This window comes from Herpailurus yagouaroundi, unplaced genomic scaffold, assembly GCF_014898765.1.
Source record: "Herpailurus yagouaroundi ecotype Mexico unplaced genomic scaffold, PumYag 100, whole genome shotgun sequence".
NCBI classification, from domain to species: Eukaryota; Metazoa; Chordata; class Mammalia; order Carnivora; family Felidae; genus Herpailurus; species Herpailurus yagouaroundi.
Window position 1 is genome coordinate 7,013,828 of NW_024412391.1, and position 18,240 is coordinate 7,032,067.

At 47.0% G+C, this 18,240-nt stretch overlaps 1 protein-coding gene and 2 long non-coding RNA genes across 6 annotated transcripts in view; 1 reads left to right on the forward strand and 2 right to left on the reverse strand.

Annotated features, from left to right (window-relative positions):
• Window positions 1–1,308, reverse strand: part of LOC121028239 (uncharacterized) — a 30,239-nt gene extending 28,931 nt beyond the window's left edge. Inside the window, exon 1 of the long non-coding RNA XR_005789138.1 lies at window positions 1,208–1,308. This is a non-coding gene — a long non-coding RNA (uncharacterized LOC121028239). The remainder of the gene's footprint in view (window positions 1–1,207) is intronic.
• TMEM178B (transmembrane protein 178B) overlaps window positions 1–18,240 on the reverse strand; it is a 362,353-nt gene that overhangs the window by 282,775 nt on the left and 61,338 nt on the right. The gene's annotated exons all lie outside the window — the stretch shown is intronic.
• On the forward strand, window positions 1,587–17,353 carry LOC121028238 (uncharacterized). 2 transcript variants are annotated; one of them, XR_005789137.1, is made up of 5 exons: window positions 1,587–1,663; window positions 4,122–4,254; window positions 12,843–12,985; window positions 14,120–14,220; window positions 16,963–17,353. It is a non-coding gene; the product is annotated as an uncharacterized LOC121028238 (long non-coding RNA). The 2 variants fall into 2 exon arrangements; XR_005789136.1 differs by having other exon boundaries at window positions 12,843–14,220.

Below are 18,240 nucleotides of genomic sequence, written 5' to 3' on the forward strand. Positions count from 1 at the left end.
GGAGGGGCCCGGTGTGAAGAGGCTTAAGATTTCGTAGAGGCCAGGTCAAGCAGAGACCAGCAGATCACGGGCAGTTTGGATTTCTTTTTTTCTTTAATCTTTTTTTTTTTTTAAGTTTATTATTTTTGAGAGAGGGAGAGAGAGAGAGAGAGAGAGAGAGACCGCGGGGGGGGGGGGGGGGTTGCAGAGAGGGAGGGAGAGAGAATTCCAAGCAGGCTCCACACTGTCAGCACAGAGCCCAACATGGGGCTCGACCACCTGAACCATGAGATCATGACCTGAGCCAAATCAAGAGTCGGCCACTTACCTGACAGAGCCACCCATGTGCCCCTGGATTTTTTAACTGGCTAGTGACACCTAACATAAGATTTACCATCTCAACCATTTCTAAGTACAAAGTTCAGTAGTGTTATGTTCATCCACACTGTCATGCAACCACCACTGTCCATCTCCAGAACTTTTCATTTTGCAGATCTGAAGTTCTGTACCCATTAGACAACAAGTCCCCATTCCCCCCGCCCCCAGCCCCAAGCAACCACTGTTTTTCAACCTTCTGTCTAGGAATTTGACTACTCTATAAAACCCATGTAAGTAGAAATCATTCAGTATTTGTCCTTTCATGACTGCCTTATTTCACATTTGCATAATGTCCTCAAGATTCATCCAAACTATAGCATGCGACAAGATTTCCTTAAGGCTGAGTAACAGTCCACGCTGAGAATATGCCACACTTTGTGTACACGTTCATCTACCAATGGACACTTACATGGCTGCTACCTTTAGGCTATCATGAACAGTGCTGCTATGAACATGGATGTGCAAATATCTCTGAGACCTTGCTTCCAATTCCTTTGGGTCATTAAGTAATTAAACATGGAGGTCATTAGACCGAGGTGGCTTGGACACTTCAGTAGCCTAAGTAAGCAAACCAACACGTAAGTCTGTAATGCCTTAAGAAACCAAAACCTAAGGACAACTCATCACAACCAACCAACTAGGCTTTCCCAAATAAGGAACACACTCAAGCTATAACCAATCAAAGAACGTCCTTGGCTTTGTTTCCACCTCTTCTCTATACTAGTCCCTCCCTTAGTTCCTGCCATTGGAGTGCTCCTGACCACCCTATACAGCACTACCCAATTCGAGTTTGGCTCCAACGCTTAAAATTTTTATTATGCTTCAGCTTATTTTCTAACAACTCACATACCCAAAAGTGGAACTGTTGGATTCTACGGTAATTCTAGGTTTCTCTTTCAGAGGAACCACCATATCGTTTCATGGCAAGGAGTTTGCCATTTATAGTCCATGAAAACTGTAGGCCACGAGGGTTTTGAGGAGAAAAACATTATTTTATTTAGAGTTTGAAGTCCTCACTCTGGCTGTGGTTCTAGGAGCTACATTGTAGGGGGGCAGGAGGGCGGGGCGGTAAAGAGTCAGCAGCCATGAGAAGGTCATAATGGGGGTCCTGGGGAGACGGGAGGAGAACAGGATCAGACGAGGGACAGAACGTGGAGGAAAGGTGGGACAGACCACGGGTGGGCTCGGAAAGGGGAAGGAAGTGCTGAAAAGCACTCCTAGGGTTTTGGCCTGAGCCACTGGGTGTGTGGGGAAGTCATTCCTGCGATGAAGAACAAGGGACACAGATATCTTTAATTCACACAAGGTACAAAAACACTACCAAACTCTTGCCTCCTTTCTCGTACCCTCCCCACCTCCACCCCTTTTTAACTCCTAAATCTCCAATTAGCCTTCAATCTCTCAAAGCTCCCTAACTCAAGACAAGGACAATGAAGAGGTCACCCACAGAATGAAGTTCTGTGAAGCAGAAAAGCAACTATTATCCCACAAGGCACCGGCAGGGACCCCAGCTCCACCCCAGACAAGAATAAACTATAAAGGCTTGTTCCTCGGGCACCCGAGTGGCTCAGTCAGTTGAGCGTCTGACTTCAGCTCAGGTCATGATCTCACAGTTCCTGAGTTCGAACCCAAGGTTGGGCTCTGTGCTGACAGATCAGAGCCTGGAGCCTGCTTCAGATTTTGTGTTTTGCTCTCTTTCTGCCCCTCCCCTGCTCATTCACGCTCTCTCTCTCTCCCCATCTCTCTCAAAAGTAAACATGAAAAATAAATAAAAATTTTAAAAATAAAGGCTTGTTCCTTTGGCATGTGGGCCAGGCGGGGGTCAACTCCGTGTCTAAACAGTGGCCAGACAGCTGGCCAGTCGCCAGCCTAGTGGCTTATCAGTGGGTCCCAGCACTCTGGAGCTTCTCCTGAGACCACATGACCCAGGGCCAGGCTTGGGGCACCCTGAGCTCCCCACCAATGCAGCCTCCTATGTGAGTCCCCATGAGACCTGTTCTTCCTGCTGGTCCTCTGGTCTCAGTCACATCACACAGATAAAGGTGATGGCTTTAGGGACCAGACGGTTTTTTCTAGTCTTTCAACAAATACTAAGCACCTACTGCATTCTTTGCAAAGGGCTGGTATAAGACATACGGAGACGGGTCAACCATGGATTCTGTCCTTGAACTTTCAGCAGACATCAATTGGCAACAAGAGGCCACACAAGGTTAAATACCGAATGGTAAAGAGAAAGGGTCTGTTGTGAGCTGCTACCTGTTAGCAAAGGAAAGTGGGACTCATGCTAGCCATAAAGGAAAAATACTATTTTTGCAAAAGAGAGGATGCACCAAGCAGGGCAGAGTGCCCAATGAAGGCACAGGGACAGGAAAAAGCAGAGCCATTAGGAGAGAATTTGAAGGCAGGGTGACAGCGGCACAGAGAGGCGGCTGATCTCATAATCCAGCCAGAAGGAGATGGGCTCAAAGATGGGCAAGGAAGAGAAACAAATGTCTTCCCAACACCCATTATGTGCCAAGCATCATGCTTAAAACGTCACAGCTATTTCCTTAAGCCAAGCCTCACAGCCACCCTTTGAGGACACAGACTGAGGTTACTAGCCCCATTTCACAGCTGTGGAACTGAGGCTTCGTACAACTAAAACTATTTTCAAATAAGACTACCGGCTATAGGACCTGACCTCCAGCCACCCAGAGAAGTAGGCAGCCTTTACTACCTATGCTCCCAGTGTGTTCTCACTATTGTTATCGTTGTTGGGTATTTTGGATTTTGTTTGTGTATGTGTTGTGTGTGGGCAGGGAGGCGATCAGCCTTCCTCTGTTTCTTATCTTGAAGCTGTTCTATAAAATGACGGACGAGAGGCCCTCTCTGGGAGGCTGTATACTGTTCCCGATCTTCACCCCTTCCGATTCCCAAGGTCACCGTATGACTTCAGTTTGTCCCAGGAGAGGAGGAGCATAAACTCCTGCCCCAAGGGCATCCAGCTTGGCCACGTCACTTGCCTTGGTCAGTGTGCTGTAGGCAAAAGGGCTAGCGAGACTCAATTCAGCCTTGGCCTCCAGAAGGGAGGCACTGTGTTCTCCATTTCTCCAGTGTTGAGAGAGGAACTGCCTAGGGGAGTCCACTAGTCGTCCCGGAAAACAGAGCCAGGTGGAGCAGACCCGAGCCCCAAACACACCTGTGAACCAAGGCCAGACAAAGTCAGTGACATTCTGTAATGCCCTCTGGCTGTGAATCACTGATCTAGCCCACATCCTTCATTTTTCAATAAATGCACCTGAGACCCAGATCGGAGAAATCATCTGTTAGAGTCTTACCACCAGTTGGAAATTGGGTCTCCTGATTGCTAATCCACTGCTCTTTCAAGATAGCACCCTATCTCATCAGAGGGAGTCCCTGCAGGCTGCACGAAAATAGAGGAAATCTGAGATGCCAACCAAGTAAGTAATTAAGCAGAATAGATGCAGTCAAAAAGCATGAAAGCAAGATTTAACCCGGATAATCCCTCCATAATTTAGAGTTGATCTGTCTAAAAGAGTTCCTGTTGATTTCCCAGGAGGACCTTTCTTCTGGAGCTGGAACCACAGGGATCATCATAGCTGAATCTATTAACCCCGTCGTTTTTCAAGGTGTCAGTCTTTTGTACCTAAGAAATGTGGCCCAATTCCTTTCGTTTTGGAATTTGTGTTTTATTACCAGCATCTATGGTACTCAAAAATAACATTTCTTCCCCAAATGACTTAGCATGTTCCTCTCTGCTTCAGATTATGAGCCAGCCTGAACTGGAAGATCATTTACTATAAATATTGCTGTCGTTCAAAGACTCTTAAAATCATGGCATGTTAGGGCTGCAAGAGACCTTAAGAAATCATCCATCCCGACCCCGTCACTTTACAGGTAAGGACACTGAGGCCCGAGGAGGATAAGCGATCGTCCCGAGGTCACACACCTAGTTAGTAACAGAGTGATCAGTGCCATGGAGAAGATTTGCAGTACTATACTAGAAATACTGGAGGAGTTCAACTGTCTAAGGGAGCCATCGAAAGTGGGTCACTCCATATTTAAGATGGATCATGCCAGGAGTCACGCTCTGAAACTGCCAAAGAAAAGGACCACCCGGGGAAGAAACTGAGGCCTCCCTGAAGAGCCAGGAGGTTACCAGGATCACTGGCACCTCAGATACCTGGCTGAGCCCAGGTCAGGCAAACACAGCCTCTCCTTCAGACGTGGGCACCAAGCCCCCTGGAAGGGGGACAGTACTTCCTGTGACAACCTGCAGTCTGCTCCTAACAGCTCCCAAGAGCCAATTTTGTGAGCCACTGGTTAAACTGTTGGTAGCTCGACATCAGCCCTGGTGGGAGTATGTAGACCATGGAAACGGGGGAGCACTGCAAATCGAGAGTGGTAGTGTTCCTTGAGAACCAGTATACAGCACAGCATGGTGCACTATCCCTCCACCAGGGACTGGTGGCCTGCCCTGGCGCAGAGAGGTCCCTTCCCTACAGAGCAGGCTACTCAGAGAGGAAAACAGAAACAATCACCAAGGACGCAAGAGCTCTTACCAGGATCCCAGTCAGGGCAGCAAGGGCTCCATGAGCTCTATCCCTGTATCATGAGAATGTGCCTCTCAGAATTCTTTGTCCAAATCTTCTGCCAGGAAGCCCAGTGTTCTGATTCTTGCTGTCCATACTACCCCTGTTTTCAGTCCTGGACACCTACTACATTGTCCTGGGAATCCTCCACACATTGGCCAATTTAGGGCAATAGCAAGAAAATCAAACCCCTACTCTCCTTTTTTCTCACCATGGCTGGAAAAGTCAACAGCTGTATTCCAGGGGCCAAGGGACCCAGGTCCAGGTAACCAGCAAGGAAACAGAACTGTAACTATCCAACAGCCACTGTGCATCCTGGGCCTGTCGCCTTCCGTGGAGAAAGCATCTGGTATTTATTCACAAACTCATGTGAAGGGGCCACTGCACCAAGACTGAACAAGGAAGGTGCTGTGTCATCAGCTTCAGGGACAGCAGGAACTGAAGGGGTCAAGCCAAGTCTTCTTTTCCATACCAAGCCACCTCTGCAGGATCTATTATGCAAAAGCAGCCAACTAGGAACTCTTAACAATTATAGCAAAGCCTCAGGTCTGTTCTGGATGAGGGCACAAGCCTACCCAAGGAGACCAATTTCAGAAGAAGGGCCTCAATGGCCCTTGCAGGATTAACTGGCCTGTGGCAAGTGGTCTGGAATTTTACAGTCTGATTGGGTCAAGGGACATTGACCTCTTCAGAATAGATCTTCCATCGAGACAGAAAGCCATTTTGGTTCAAGCCTTAAAGTTCTGGCCTTAGCTAAAGAATTTTCCTCTTGGGGGGCACCTGGGTGGCTCAGTCGGTTGGGTGGCCGACTTAGGCTCAGGTCATGATCTTGCGGTCCGTAGGTTCGAGCCCCGCATCGGTTCTGTGCTGACGGCTCAGAGCCTGGAGCCTGCTTCGGATTCTGTGTCCCCCCCGCCCCCCGCTCCCCACCCCTGCCCTACTCATGCTCCATCTTGCTCATCTCTCAAAAATAAATGTTAAAAAAAAAAAATTTTTTTTTTTAAGAATTTTCCTCTGGGGTGCCTGGGTGAGTCAGTTGGTTAAGCAATTGACTCTTGGTTTCACCTTAGATCACGATCTCATGTTTCGAGAGTTCGAGCCCCGCGTCAGGCTCTGTACTGACAGCATGGAGCTTGCTTGGGATTCTCTCTCTCTCTTCCTCTGCCCCTCCCCCACTCATGCTCTCTCTCAAAGTAAATATTAAAAAAGATTTTCCCTCTTAACTCTTTCCTTCTGTGAAAGGCAGAGCTACCACAACAGTTCAACCAAGATCCAAGTGACCCTGCAAAGAAAGACCATCTTCCGGGGCGCCTGGGTGGCGCAGTCAGTTAAGCGTCCGACTTCAGCCAGGTCACGATCTTGCGGTTCGTGAGTTCGAGCCCCGCGTCAGGCTCTGGGCTGATGGCTCAGAGCCTGGAGCCTGTTTCCGATTCTGTGTCTCCCTCTCTCTCTCTGCCCCTCCCCCGTTCATGCTTTGTCTCTCTCTGTCCCAAAAATAAATAAACGTTGAAAAAAAAAATTTTTTTAAAAAGAAAGACCATCTTCCTAGAAACTCTCTTCTCACTGTATTTAAAAGTGAATTTCAGGCAGAAATTTTCAGGTAGAAAGTTTCAGGCAGAAATCTCCCTTTTTCAGGAAAAAGTCCAAAGTGGGAAATTCATCCATCTTATTTATATACCACAAATGCCTATGATGGGCCAGGTACAGCACAGACACTCAAGTGTTTGTCAAATGAAGGACTCAAAAATGAGTAAAAAAAACAATTTTTTTTAAACAGAGATATGTATCATCCAGAACGGAACCAAAAGTAAAAACAGTAAAGGCAAAGATTAGTAGATGCGATCACCTAGAAATTTAAAACTTCTTTACATAAAAAAAAAAAAACCTCAATATAAAAGTACACGGCAAATGGGAAAAATATCTACAACCTAGGATAAAAGGCTCATGCCGTATCTTCATATATGAAGAGCTCATCCAAATCAATAAGAAAAGAATTACTCTAATAAAGGAGATTCACAATGGAACTACATGTGGCTGATAAGCCTAGCATCCAATGTCATTAGTAATCAAAGACTGTGAAATTTCTCTGGTGAAAACAAGAGAATAAAATAATAATAATACAATATCCACTGTTGGAAGAGCTGTAAAAGAGGTGCCCTATACTCTGCTAGTGAGAAAGGAAATTAGTACAGACCTTCCAGAAAGAGTTCTTTTCAATACCAAGAGCCTTTATAATGTACATCCCTTTCAATGTAGAAACACCATTTCTAAGAGTTTATCTTCCAGCAGTCTTCCAAGGTGGATGCAAAGATTCATCAAGCTGCTAATCATGGCAATTTTTATAACAACAAAATTTATAAACAACCTAAAGTTCCAATATTAGAGACTTTCCAAACTATAGATCCCTTTATAATAAAACACTTTGCAGCCATTACAGATCAAGGTGTTGAATATATTTAATACTGGAAAACATTCAAAATCGAATGCAGAATGTACAAGAGCAGTCTAGAAGGCAGGAGGTCTTGTAACCCTTTTTTAAGCTACATAGTTACCTGCACGGAAAATATATTAGCGGTAGCGGTAGCTACCGTTGGGGAGAGAGAGAGACTAGAGATGATTTGTTTTTCTGTTACATTTTGTAAACTTTCTACCCTGTGCACAGTTTTTCTCTGCCCACTGGAGGCAGCATGGGTGAGTGCTCAGGCCTCCGCCAAATCCCTGGGTCCACAACTTACCATTCAGGTGACTGAGGACAAGTTCCCTACTTTCTCTGCACTTCTGTTTCACCATCTGTGCAAAGGGGGTTCTGATACCATCCACCTCATAGTGTTGTGGGAACGAAACTAATCTCGGTAGCGCACCTGGCAAAGTTTCTGGCATGTTAGTAAATATCTGAGGAATGTTAGATACTGCTAATAAAATGAACAGTAGCTATATTTAAAAAGAGAAAAGAACATACTTTGACGTTTGGCCTTGGCCTCTACTGAGGTCCAACAGAACGTGCCTAGCTGCCGATCCAGTTAAGGTGCCTACCTGTCAGCTCTTTCCAGGGGGACTGCCATCTCTCTGGTTGGAGGTCCTCCACTGAGCACTGGATTGGTCTGCCTTTCCCATTTACCCACCGTGGATGTTCTAGATCCTATAGCCCCATGCTTGCAGCCACCGCAGAGCAAGGCCACGTCAGGGGGGAAAAAAATTTTTTTTTTTTTTTTTTTTTTTTTTTAAGTTCAAAATCGTCCTCAATATCCAGTCAGGACAAAGTCTTGTCTGGATAGAAATAAGAGACCTGTGGTTAGATTCTGCCCTCAAGTCCCAGGATTCAGAGAACCTAGAATCCGGGAGGACCAAAAAGGAGCAAGTGTCTTTGAAGGGACCCCCATTTTGCGAAGGCTGGAAGCCGAGTCGGCACATCTTGTCGAACCCTTAGGCCCACCCTCCCAGAGACGGTGCCCGTGCAAGGCCACCAGCCCCAAGCCATCAAGAACGGTCTCCTGTGGAGAGCCGCCCACACCGGTGCAAAGGCCCCCAGGACTGACAGCCATTCCTGGCCTCCAAGGATATGGAACTGTCTGCCTGGATCCCTACCTGAGAGGCTGATTTTGGCCTCCCCGCTCAGGCCCTCTTGTCAGCCAGACTCTTGGGAATGCAGTGGCCACAGGCTCTCTCAGACCCTGCATGACACCCTTCCTCTCAGCACAGGAGGACTGCCTGGCCAGGACCCATCTCCCCAAGAGTCAAACGACCTGCCCGTTTCAATCTTCGCTCACGCCCCCACTGCAGCAGCGTCCACTGGCCGGGACACCACGTCCCAGCTCTGCCAGTGGAACCTGGCTGCCATTTCCAAGCCGTGGAGGCCACAGGATGCAGGTGGAATGGCCAGGCGGGACCAGACAGGCCAAGGGCACTGACTGCAAGTGGCTTTCTCCTTTGCAGCTGACATCCATGTGGCTTTGCCAGAATCTGATACAATGATGAAACGTCTTGGGGGGGAGGGGGGGCGAGGAGGGGAAAAGGGGAGCCAGCCCGATTAAAGTATATTTAGGGAGGGAGAAGGGATCTTTTGAGATTTCACAGATTAAAATCCTGACGGTATGGTTTCATGTGGCCCTCCCCTCTCCAATGAATCCAGGTTCTCCTTGGGTAGAGAGAATGGGGGGCTGTATTTCCACAGTGATTTTTCAACAACTCAAGATCAGTCCTCCCAATGCCAACTGCCAACCCAGAAAGGAACCCCAAAGCCCACCCTGCAATCTGGCCCTCTAACCGGAGTTGGGTGAGGGATTAATGGGAAAATAAGACACTTGGTGGAAAGAGTATAAACTGCAGAGTCAGACACAGCTGGTAGTATTACCCACCCCTTTCCAGCTGGGTAACCCTGGCCACACTGCTTATCCATCACAAGGCCCAGTGTCTTCATGCGTAGCACAGAGAGGAATCATCCCTACCACATAGGGTTGTGGTGAGGTCTCGATAGGGACACAAAGTACACAGGACCCAGTCCATCAACAGCCGCCATTGTTATCCTTAACCACACTCTCTGCCTCCACGGCCCTTCCTCGCCACACACTTAACAATAAACTCCATTAAGTCCATGACAGTATGGAGACCTCGTCTCATTCACCTCTGTACCCCTCACCTACTGCCCCACCAGGCATACTGTAGCAAGTAGACCCTTAAATATTTTTTGAAGGAATGATTTATTGAGTGCCACGTGGTCTCTGAAATGTGCCTTCTGTATTTTATCATTTCATGAATGATGTATTATTCCACGACCTTTTGGATTTCCATTTAATCATATCTAGATTAAATCCCGATTTATTTCCATGACCCGGAACAGCAGTCAGCTATTTCCCTCCGTACTATCTTACCTAAGTGACTACAAGCGCTACACCAAGTACATCCCTTTGTGTAACCAACCAGTTTGTAACCTTGGGACTTGAAAACAACAGTGTATGATTTCCCCCAGTTCTGAGGGCTGACTAGGTGGCTCTGTTGCTGGTCTCACCCAACTGCACCCAGACCATTGTTAGTACAGAGCCCAAGCATCCTTATGGAGGAGCAGTGGGGACTCAAGAGAGTCAAGTCAGAAGCCGCAAGACCTCCAGAGTCCGTGCTCTACAACTAGCATGATATTGCTTCTGCCACATTCATCAAAGCAAATCCCAAGACTGACACAATTACTGGCCAGTGTAGGAGGGAGAAATTTGGAGGGAAAAGACAGATTCTGCCTCTCGATACAGGAAGCTTCAAAATAGCTCGGACAGGTTTTCAAACCAGACCACATAAAAGAAATACACATTTAACTTCACCAGGCAGATCTGTGCACGTAGCACACATCCCCACTGGAACCCCTAAAAAGTCCAGGGCATCCGATGTTTGAAAACACGGTTTCCTCCACTTGAGGCATTTTCAAGGCCGTTCAGGGTTGCCTGAAACTTTCTCTCCCCGGGTGACTTCACTTACTCTCATTATTTCAATGCCATCTATATGCTAATGACCCTCAAATTTATACCTCCAGCTCAGCTTCTGACTCACATAGTCAAGTCTCGATTTTGCTCCCCAAACTTGTTCCATCCATACTATTTCCAATCTCGGGAAAGAGAATCATCAGCCACCCCGTTGCTCAGGCCACAAATCGACTTTGTCCTCAGCTGCTCCCTTTCCTTCACCTCCCACTCTCAATCCATCAGCAAATCCTGTCAGCTCTACCTGCCCCCCCCCCCCATCCCATCCCCATCTTTTCCACTTATCAGCTTCCTAAGCTGCCATAACAAACTACCATGAAGTGGGTGCCTTAGAACAGAAATGGATGGGTCTCATAGTGCTGGAGGCTGTAATTCCAGAATCGGGTGTTAGCAGAGCCACACTCCCCCCGTAACCTGTAGGAGAGAATCCTTCCTAGCTTCTGGTGGTGGCCATGGTGTCCCTTGGCTTGAAGCTACAGCACTCCCATCTCTGCCTTCGTGGGCACAAGGCACTCTCCTTCTCTCTGTGCAAATTTCCCTCTTATAAACAGGACACCAGTTATGTTGGATCAGGGCCCACTCTAACCAAGTATGGTCCCATTGTAACTTGAGTACAACTGCACAGATATTATTTCCTAGTAAGATTACATTAAGAGGTACCAGGGGCTCAACAGATCTTTTTGGAGGACAGAACTCACCCCTAACAACTACTACAATCCCGGCTGAAACCAGCATAAACTCTCACTGCAATTGCCTCTTTTACCAGTCTTTCCGTTTCACCCTTGACCTCCTCCAACAAAATCTTAGAACAAAATCTACACCCTTTACCTGGCATTTAAATCCCAAAGCCATGATGCACAGCCTCTCCCAACTTCATCCCCCACCACCCTTCTCCTCACCCTCGTGCTACAGCCACACCAAGCACCTCCCTGTCCCGGCCAAGCTAGGGCCCGGACCAGTGAGGGCCTTTTCACTAGCTGCTTCCGGTGCCTAGAATGGCATCCCTGCTATTCAATGAGTCACTCATCATCCGGATGTCACCTCTGAAGAGCGCTCCCCAGTCGTTCTCTTTCACGTTTGCTAATTTGACTCCTCACCTAGCAGTTACAACCATGCGATTTGTTTACTTGATTCTTGCTGGCTTCCCCAACACCAGGGTGTGAGCAGGGGCTGTGCCTCCATCACTGCTGTATCTTCAGCACCTAGCACAGCGCCTGGCACAAAGTAGACACTCCGTAAATGCTTGTTGAAAAAATGAACTGCTTGTTTGTGGTCAAGCCCAATGGTCATCTTTTGATCTCTATCTTATAGAACCTAGTGCATTGGACAGGAACAATCATTCTCTCTTCTTGAGGTTCTCTACCATCTCCCCCCACCCCCAACCATCCTCAAAGCCATGGTCTCCTCATTCTCCCTACTCTAGCTTCTGACTCCTTCACACACTCCTCACCCTCTGTTTGTGCCTTTAAGGACAATAAACCTTGGAGTTCTGTTTCAGGTCCTTATGGAAGACAGAATACTTGCCCCCCAGAAATGCCCACATCCTAATGCCTGAAACACGTGAATAGATTACCTTCCGTGGCAAAAGGGATTTTGCAGGTACAAAGGGGAGATTAGCATAGATGATCCAGGGAGGACCAATGTAACTATGAGGATCCTCATAAAAAGAAGGCAGGGTCAGAGTCAGAGAAGTTATAACGAAAGCAGAGGTAAGAGTGATGTGGCCACAAGCCAAGAAACATGGGCAGCCTTTAGAGACTGTACCCCTCAAGTCTCCAGAAAGAACACAGCGCTGCTGACATCTTGATTTTAGTCCCATAAGACCCATTTCAGACTTCTGACATCCTGTGGTGTTACATAATAAATTTGGGTTGTTTTAAGGCACTAAAGTTTGTGGCAATTTGTCACAGCAGACACAGGAAATTAATACAGTTCTCTTCTCTTCCATTCCATAGGTTCTTTTTGGCCAACTTCACCTTCACTCATGGCTTCAATGACCACCTACAAGAAGATGTGCCTCCTCCAAAATTCAGTCTTGCATATCCAACAGCTTCTTTAACATCTGTCACTGGGCATGCTAGGACTATCCCAAACTCCAATGGTCCTCAGCTCAATCCCTGTCTCACTCCCAGTCCCACCTGTTTCTCCAGCTGTATTCTGTCTCTGCTGATGGCAGCATCATGCACCCACTCTCCCACACAAAGCACCTGACTCCTCCTTCACCGAAGTGTCCAACTCATCTTTAAGCCCTGCTGATTTCAGCTCACACCCTTGTCCTCTCCTTTCATTGCTTCCATCAGAGCCTTGATTGCCACAGTCACCTTCTTCCTGGTCTCCCCGCCTCCAGCATGGAAGCGCTCAAACCCATCCCCCATGCTCCATTTTTCTTTTTAAAATGCAACTATCTTACCCCATCCCTCCTTTCTAGATTCCTCGGAGATAAAAGGCAAGTTGCTAAATTCAACACACAAGGCTTCTCTGTCTGCCTCCTACCTGATCACTCCAGCCTGAGCTCTTCTGTACACAGCCCATCTTCCCACTCTCCCACAGGGAGGGAGAAGGGAGAAGCAGGTAAGGAAAATGATTTCACTATCAAATCTTTCCTCTCTAAAGCCCCAGGCTGATACCCAATTCAAGAAGAGTAGCACCACGTGAGACACTGTCAGCAATTATACATCCTCGCTACTCCTCATAATCCACCCCAAAAATGCAGAATGATGCCCCAACGTGCAAATTCATGCAAATACTCCTAGTCTTCTGGATCTGTCCACCCACAGAAACACAAATACAGACGATAAGGGTAGATGCTCATCTCTCTGTGCCTTCTCACAATTCTCCTTGAAATCCTCTCACGTGGACACGTGAAGTCACAAACATCCAAACCAGGGGAAGTAGGTTAACTTCTGTGGCTTGGGGAGTGAGAGAATGCACAGAAGAGGTAGGAAAGAATGGTGGAAGGTTGAGAGTAAGTGGAAGAAGAATGAATGTATGTATTCACCAACGTCCCTAAGCCCCAATAATGGGCCACAGGTCATGCTAAGCACTAAGGGTACCAAAATCAATAGTGGCTACAGTAATAAAGCAGCAGCTAATACTCCAACAGTGGCCACTATATATACAAGGCACTACGTGTTATATCAACTTATTTAGTACACATAACAATCCCACGAGATAGATATTCTTACCCTTTATTTATAGATGATGCAACAAGGTCCAAGAAACCGACATGTGTAGTGTTGCATTGCTAAGAAGTGGCAGGATCTGGATTCCTTTCCAGGCATCCGATTCTAGAATCTGTGTTCTTACCTACCTCCCAATACAGCACCCTGCCCGTGAGTAGCTTGCAGACCACCAGGCACTCACATGCTGGAGCTGGGGCTGTGTGTTCTCTCCTCGGAGAGGCAGCATGGAAGAGAAGGCAGTGACAGGGACGAGTGGGATGGCCACTGGCCTTGAAGTCAGACAGACCTAAGCCCAAGTTCTCTATCTGCCACCCACTACCTATGGAAACTTCAGCAAGTTAGGTTATTAACCTCTCTGAGCAACAGTTTCCTCCCCCAGAAACAAAGGTGTGACTATCTACTTGGTTCAGTTTTATTGGAATTAAATGAGATTCTGTATACAAAAGTGCAAAGTACTGTGCTTGGCACAGAGTAAGCTCTCAATATATCCCTTCCTCTTGCTATCCCAATACTTTCTCTCCAGCTCCCTAAACCTAAAGTTCTCCAGAAATATTAGAAGAACCACTGCACAGGGGAGTCTGGCTGGCTCAGTCGGAAGAGCATGCAACTACTCTTGATCTTGAGGTAAGGAGATCAAGTTCCACGTTGGGTATGGAGCCTACTTTTAAAAAAATAAATTGAAAAAGAGAGAGAGAGAGAGAGAGAACGAACGAACCACCACTGCACATTCCGGCCCTGGGCATGCATTTGCTTTAGGCAGCAAAGTATTTTCAAAGGCACCATAACTGGGCAGGAGCTATTGTGGCCACAAGAGAAGCAGCTCAGCACCTAGTAGGTCCTACAGTGACAGTGACCCCCCAGCCCCCACGGGCCGGGGAGCTCTCGACTTCTGCGTGGAACCAAGGTGACCTATATCTGCTTCAGACCTACACGACCAGACTTTCCCAGGGCAGGGCCTAGACTTGGCCGTTTGAATTCCTGGACACCCCCAAGTTTGAGAACGGCTGCATGAAAAAGTAAAACACTCTTTTCCAACAAAATGCATGGCTCAGGGGTGAATGAGCGGACCTGCCATGCTGCCAACTTTAGATGTTTCTTTTACAAGACACTGGAAATAAAGGCCGTTTCTCTGTCTCTGGAGGAAATAAAGGTCTCCTCTGGAAAGAAGAGGCCCTTTTAAACTAGGATTTCCAGGAAATCCAGGGAAAGCCACAGCATCTTCCTTGACCAGATTTCAGAAACCAGAGACACTAGGTACAGCAGGGAAGTGAAGCACAGCAGAACCCAGAAGAGACTCGATCTGCTGGGGCTGGCGGAGCATAGGTATTTATGCTGCATAGGAACCAACCTTTGAGTTAAAGGCCAGGGGCAACGGCAAATTCTGCAGGCTGACCCCGTATGCAACCAAAAGCGACCTTAGAATAATTTCGTCATCAGGTAAGCCAGAGCTAAAGGTCAGACAATAACCAAGGACACCTAAGTCAGGCCCAGCATTTCCCCTTGACTTAGGGCTGGGGTCATGTGACCAACTCCCCCCCACTTGGCCCCTGGACATGGTTAACGAGAGACAACTATGGGGTGCCAGCCCACGGGACCCCAAGTCTACCCTGTAGTGAACTCAGTCCTGGCACCATGCTCTTCTCCCTGTACCTACCATCAACTCCAGTTCCAGCAGACAAGTCCCCACCTCCCTGTGTCCAAGTCTCTGGGCCGTGTATGCCGCCTCTCCCCCCACTTCCCCTGAAAGACTTTTCCTGAGTCCCTTGGATGAACTGAGGCCCTGCTCTTCACTGGGAGACACGCCCACGAGGCCCCCACACCGAGTACACTGTTTGTCTGGGCTCTGCACTGAAAGGATGGGTTGTCTCCTAGAAGGTGCACTCGCCCATGCGGAAGGCTGAAGCTTGAGATCCGACCAGTTCTGACCCTTTCCCTCACACTACCTGTGTAACCTCCCGTAGCTACCAGTGCCTGCTCGAGGCCTGTGTGCTTAACTACATGGCTAACCACGTGTCTCTAGCTTTGTTCCAAAATGTGACTTTTAACAGAGAAAAAGCAATTATAGCACATTCATTGTACCTCTACTTGTACCTCCTCGCCCACAGCAGCTGAGGGAGGGGGAAACAGTAAGGAAAAAAAAATGTCTTTATTCTATCTACCAGCAAAGAAAAAAGGGTTTCCTATCCAGCTATCTCACCTACAGGGTGTAATACTCAGCTAGAATTCATATATACCTTTTCTAATCATAAAGCTTAATTAACAAGTTGACTAGAGAATTAGAATGTGAACATCATCGTTAATGAATTTGCAAGTTCTGTGTACAGAAAGGGAATCCTCAATATCACCTGTTCAGCTTTTAACCAACCTAACCTGTGTTTAAAACTTTACACACTGAAACCCCTATAGTCTGAACCACCACTCATATGATATATGGGCTTTAAACAGCTGTTGAATGAACATTCAAGCTCTCGATCAAAGCCCTGCTTTCCAGCCAAGATTCATTCACTTATTCTCTCACTCAACAAATGTTTCTTGAGGGTCAACTATGCATCAGGCACTATGGGTGAAGCACAATGTCTGACCTCATGGAGCAGACAATACAGGTGGGAAAGACAGACAAGAAAGCAAATAACATACTATATAATTCATGCTACTAATGAAAGTTTCGGGTACAGTAATAAAAATACATGGGGAATATTCCAGTAGCAAGGAGCACACTGGCACCCCAATCTTGGTCTTCAACACCATTCTCCAGCAAAAGCAACCAAGGATCCTTGGAGAAATATTTGATTCTAGGTCTGGACAGGAAATACGCAAGATTACCTTGGAGCATTTTGTGGTGTCAGAAATTAAGAAAATGTTCAAAGATAATTTACTAAGTCAATGTCCACATCGACCAGACAAGGTCAAAGAGACACAAGAGCCAAGTGAAACAGTTCCCAATGGTCAAAGGTAGAACTGGGGGGAAAAAATAAGCAGCACTGGATTATAACCCAAAGTATGAAATATACTTGAGTCTACATGGATGAGTAAATGACTGAATATATCAATAAATGGAAAACAAATCTCTCACGCAGAATTCCAAATAACTTATGTAGATGCTCCTCCCCAAAGGAAGGGGAGCATAACTGCCCATTGCTCAGCTGTGGGCTATGTCTACTCACATCCTTCCCAAGAGGACAGTTGAGGTGGGGGCGGGGTGGGGGTGCGGAGTAACTTACGGTAGAGTAATCTGACACACACTACTTCAACCAGGAAGTCAAGGTCAACATCAACAGTCATAAGTCACACTGATAGGATGTGCCTTTAGCATGCTATGATGAAAATGGCACTTTACATGATTTTCCTCCCAAACCCATTATCTAGCCCAATCATGAGGGGGAAAAATTCTGACAAGTTCCAACAGAGGAGCATCCTACAAAACATCTAGCCAGCAGTCCTCAAAACTGGCGAGGTCATCACAAACAATGAACGTCTGAAAAGCTGTCATAGCCAAGAAGAACCCAAGGAGACAAAACAACTAAATGTGATGTCATATCCTGAATGGGACCCTGGAACAGAAAAAGGACATCAGATAAAAATTAAGGAAATCTGAATAAAAATGTGGAGTTAATATAGTTATTAATATTGTTTCATTAGTCGAAAATGTCCCCCACTAATATGAATAGGGGAAACTGCGCAGGGGCTATTCAAGAACTCTGTGCTATCAGCTCAGGTCTTCTTTAAAATCTATCCTAGGGGCGCCTGGGTGGCGCAGTCGGTTGGGCGTCCGACTTCAGCCAGGTCACGATCTCGCGGTCCGTGAGTTCGAGCCCCGTGTCGGGCTCTGGGCTGATGGCTCAGAGCCTGGAGCCTGTTTCCGATTCTGTGTCTCCCTCTCTCTCTGCCCCTCCCCCGTTCATGCTATGTCTCTCTCTGTCCCAAAAATAAATAAAAACGTTGAAAGAAAAAAAAAATTTTTAAATCTATCCTAAAGGACGCCTGGCTGGCTCCATCGGTTAAGCGTCCGACTCTCGGTTTTGGCTCAGGTCATGATCTCACAATTTGAGAGTTCAAGCCCCATGTTAGGCTCTGTGCTGGCAGTGCAGAGCCTGCTTGGGATTCTCTGTCTCCCTCCGTCTCTGCCCCTTCCCCTCTCACGCTCTCTTAAAAATAAACACTTAAAAAAAATAAAATCTATTCTAAAAAATCAAAGTCTACGAATGAAAAGAAATAAATGGGGAGAAGCGTCAGTCTGAGAAAGCTTCACCGGGGATTCACTTTAAGCCTAGACTTGAAGGTTCTAGGTCACACAAGAGAAGTGTTCAGAGATGAGGAAACAGGATGTGCAAAACCCCATCCAGCAGGACCGAACAGAGGGAGCCAGCACGCCAGAAGTGCTGTGGACAACAGGGTGGGTGGTGGGAAAGAAGGCAGAGTGGGCAGGAAGCCGCTCAGGCTTTGACTCTCCAGGAAGGAGGAGGATCGTATTCGGAGTGCGGTAGGAAGGAAGAAAAGCAGCACAGCGTCCTCAGTACAGCCATTTTATTTAGCAGTGTGTGTACAACTGTCGGATATTTTATTATATTCCAGATAGACTCCTTTTATAGAAGTCAATGAGAAACGAAACATGAAGATCAAATACTGGAGGTCTCAAACACACGT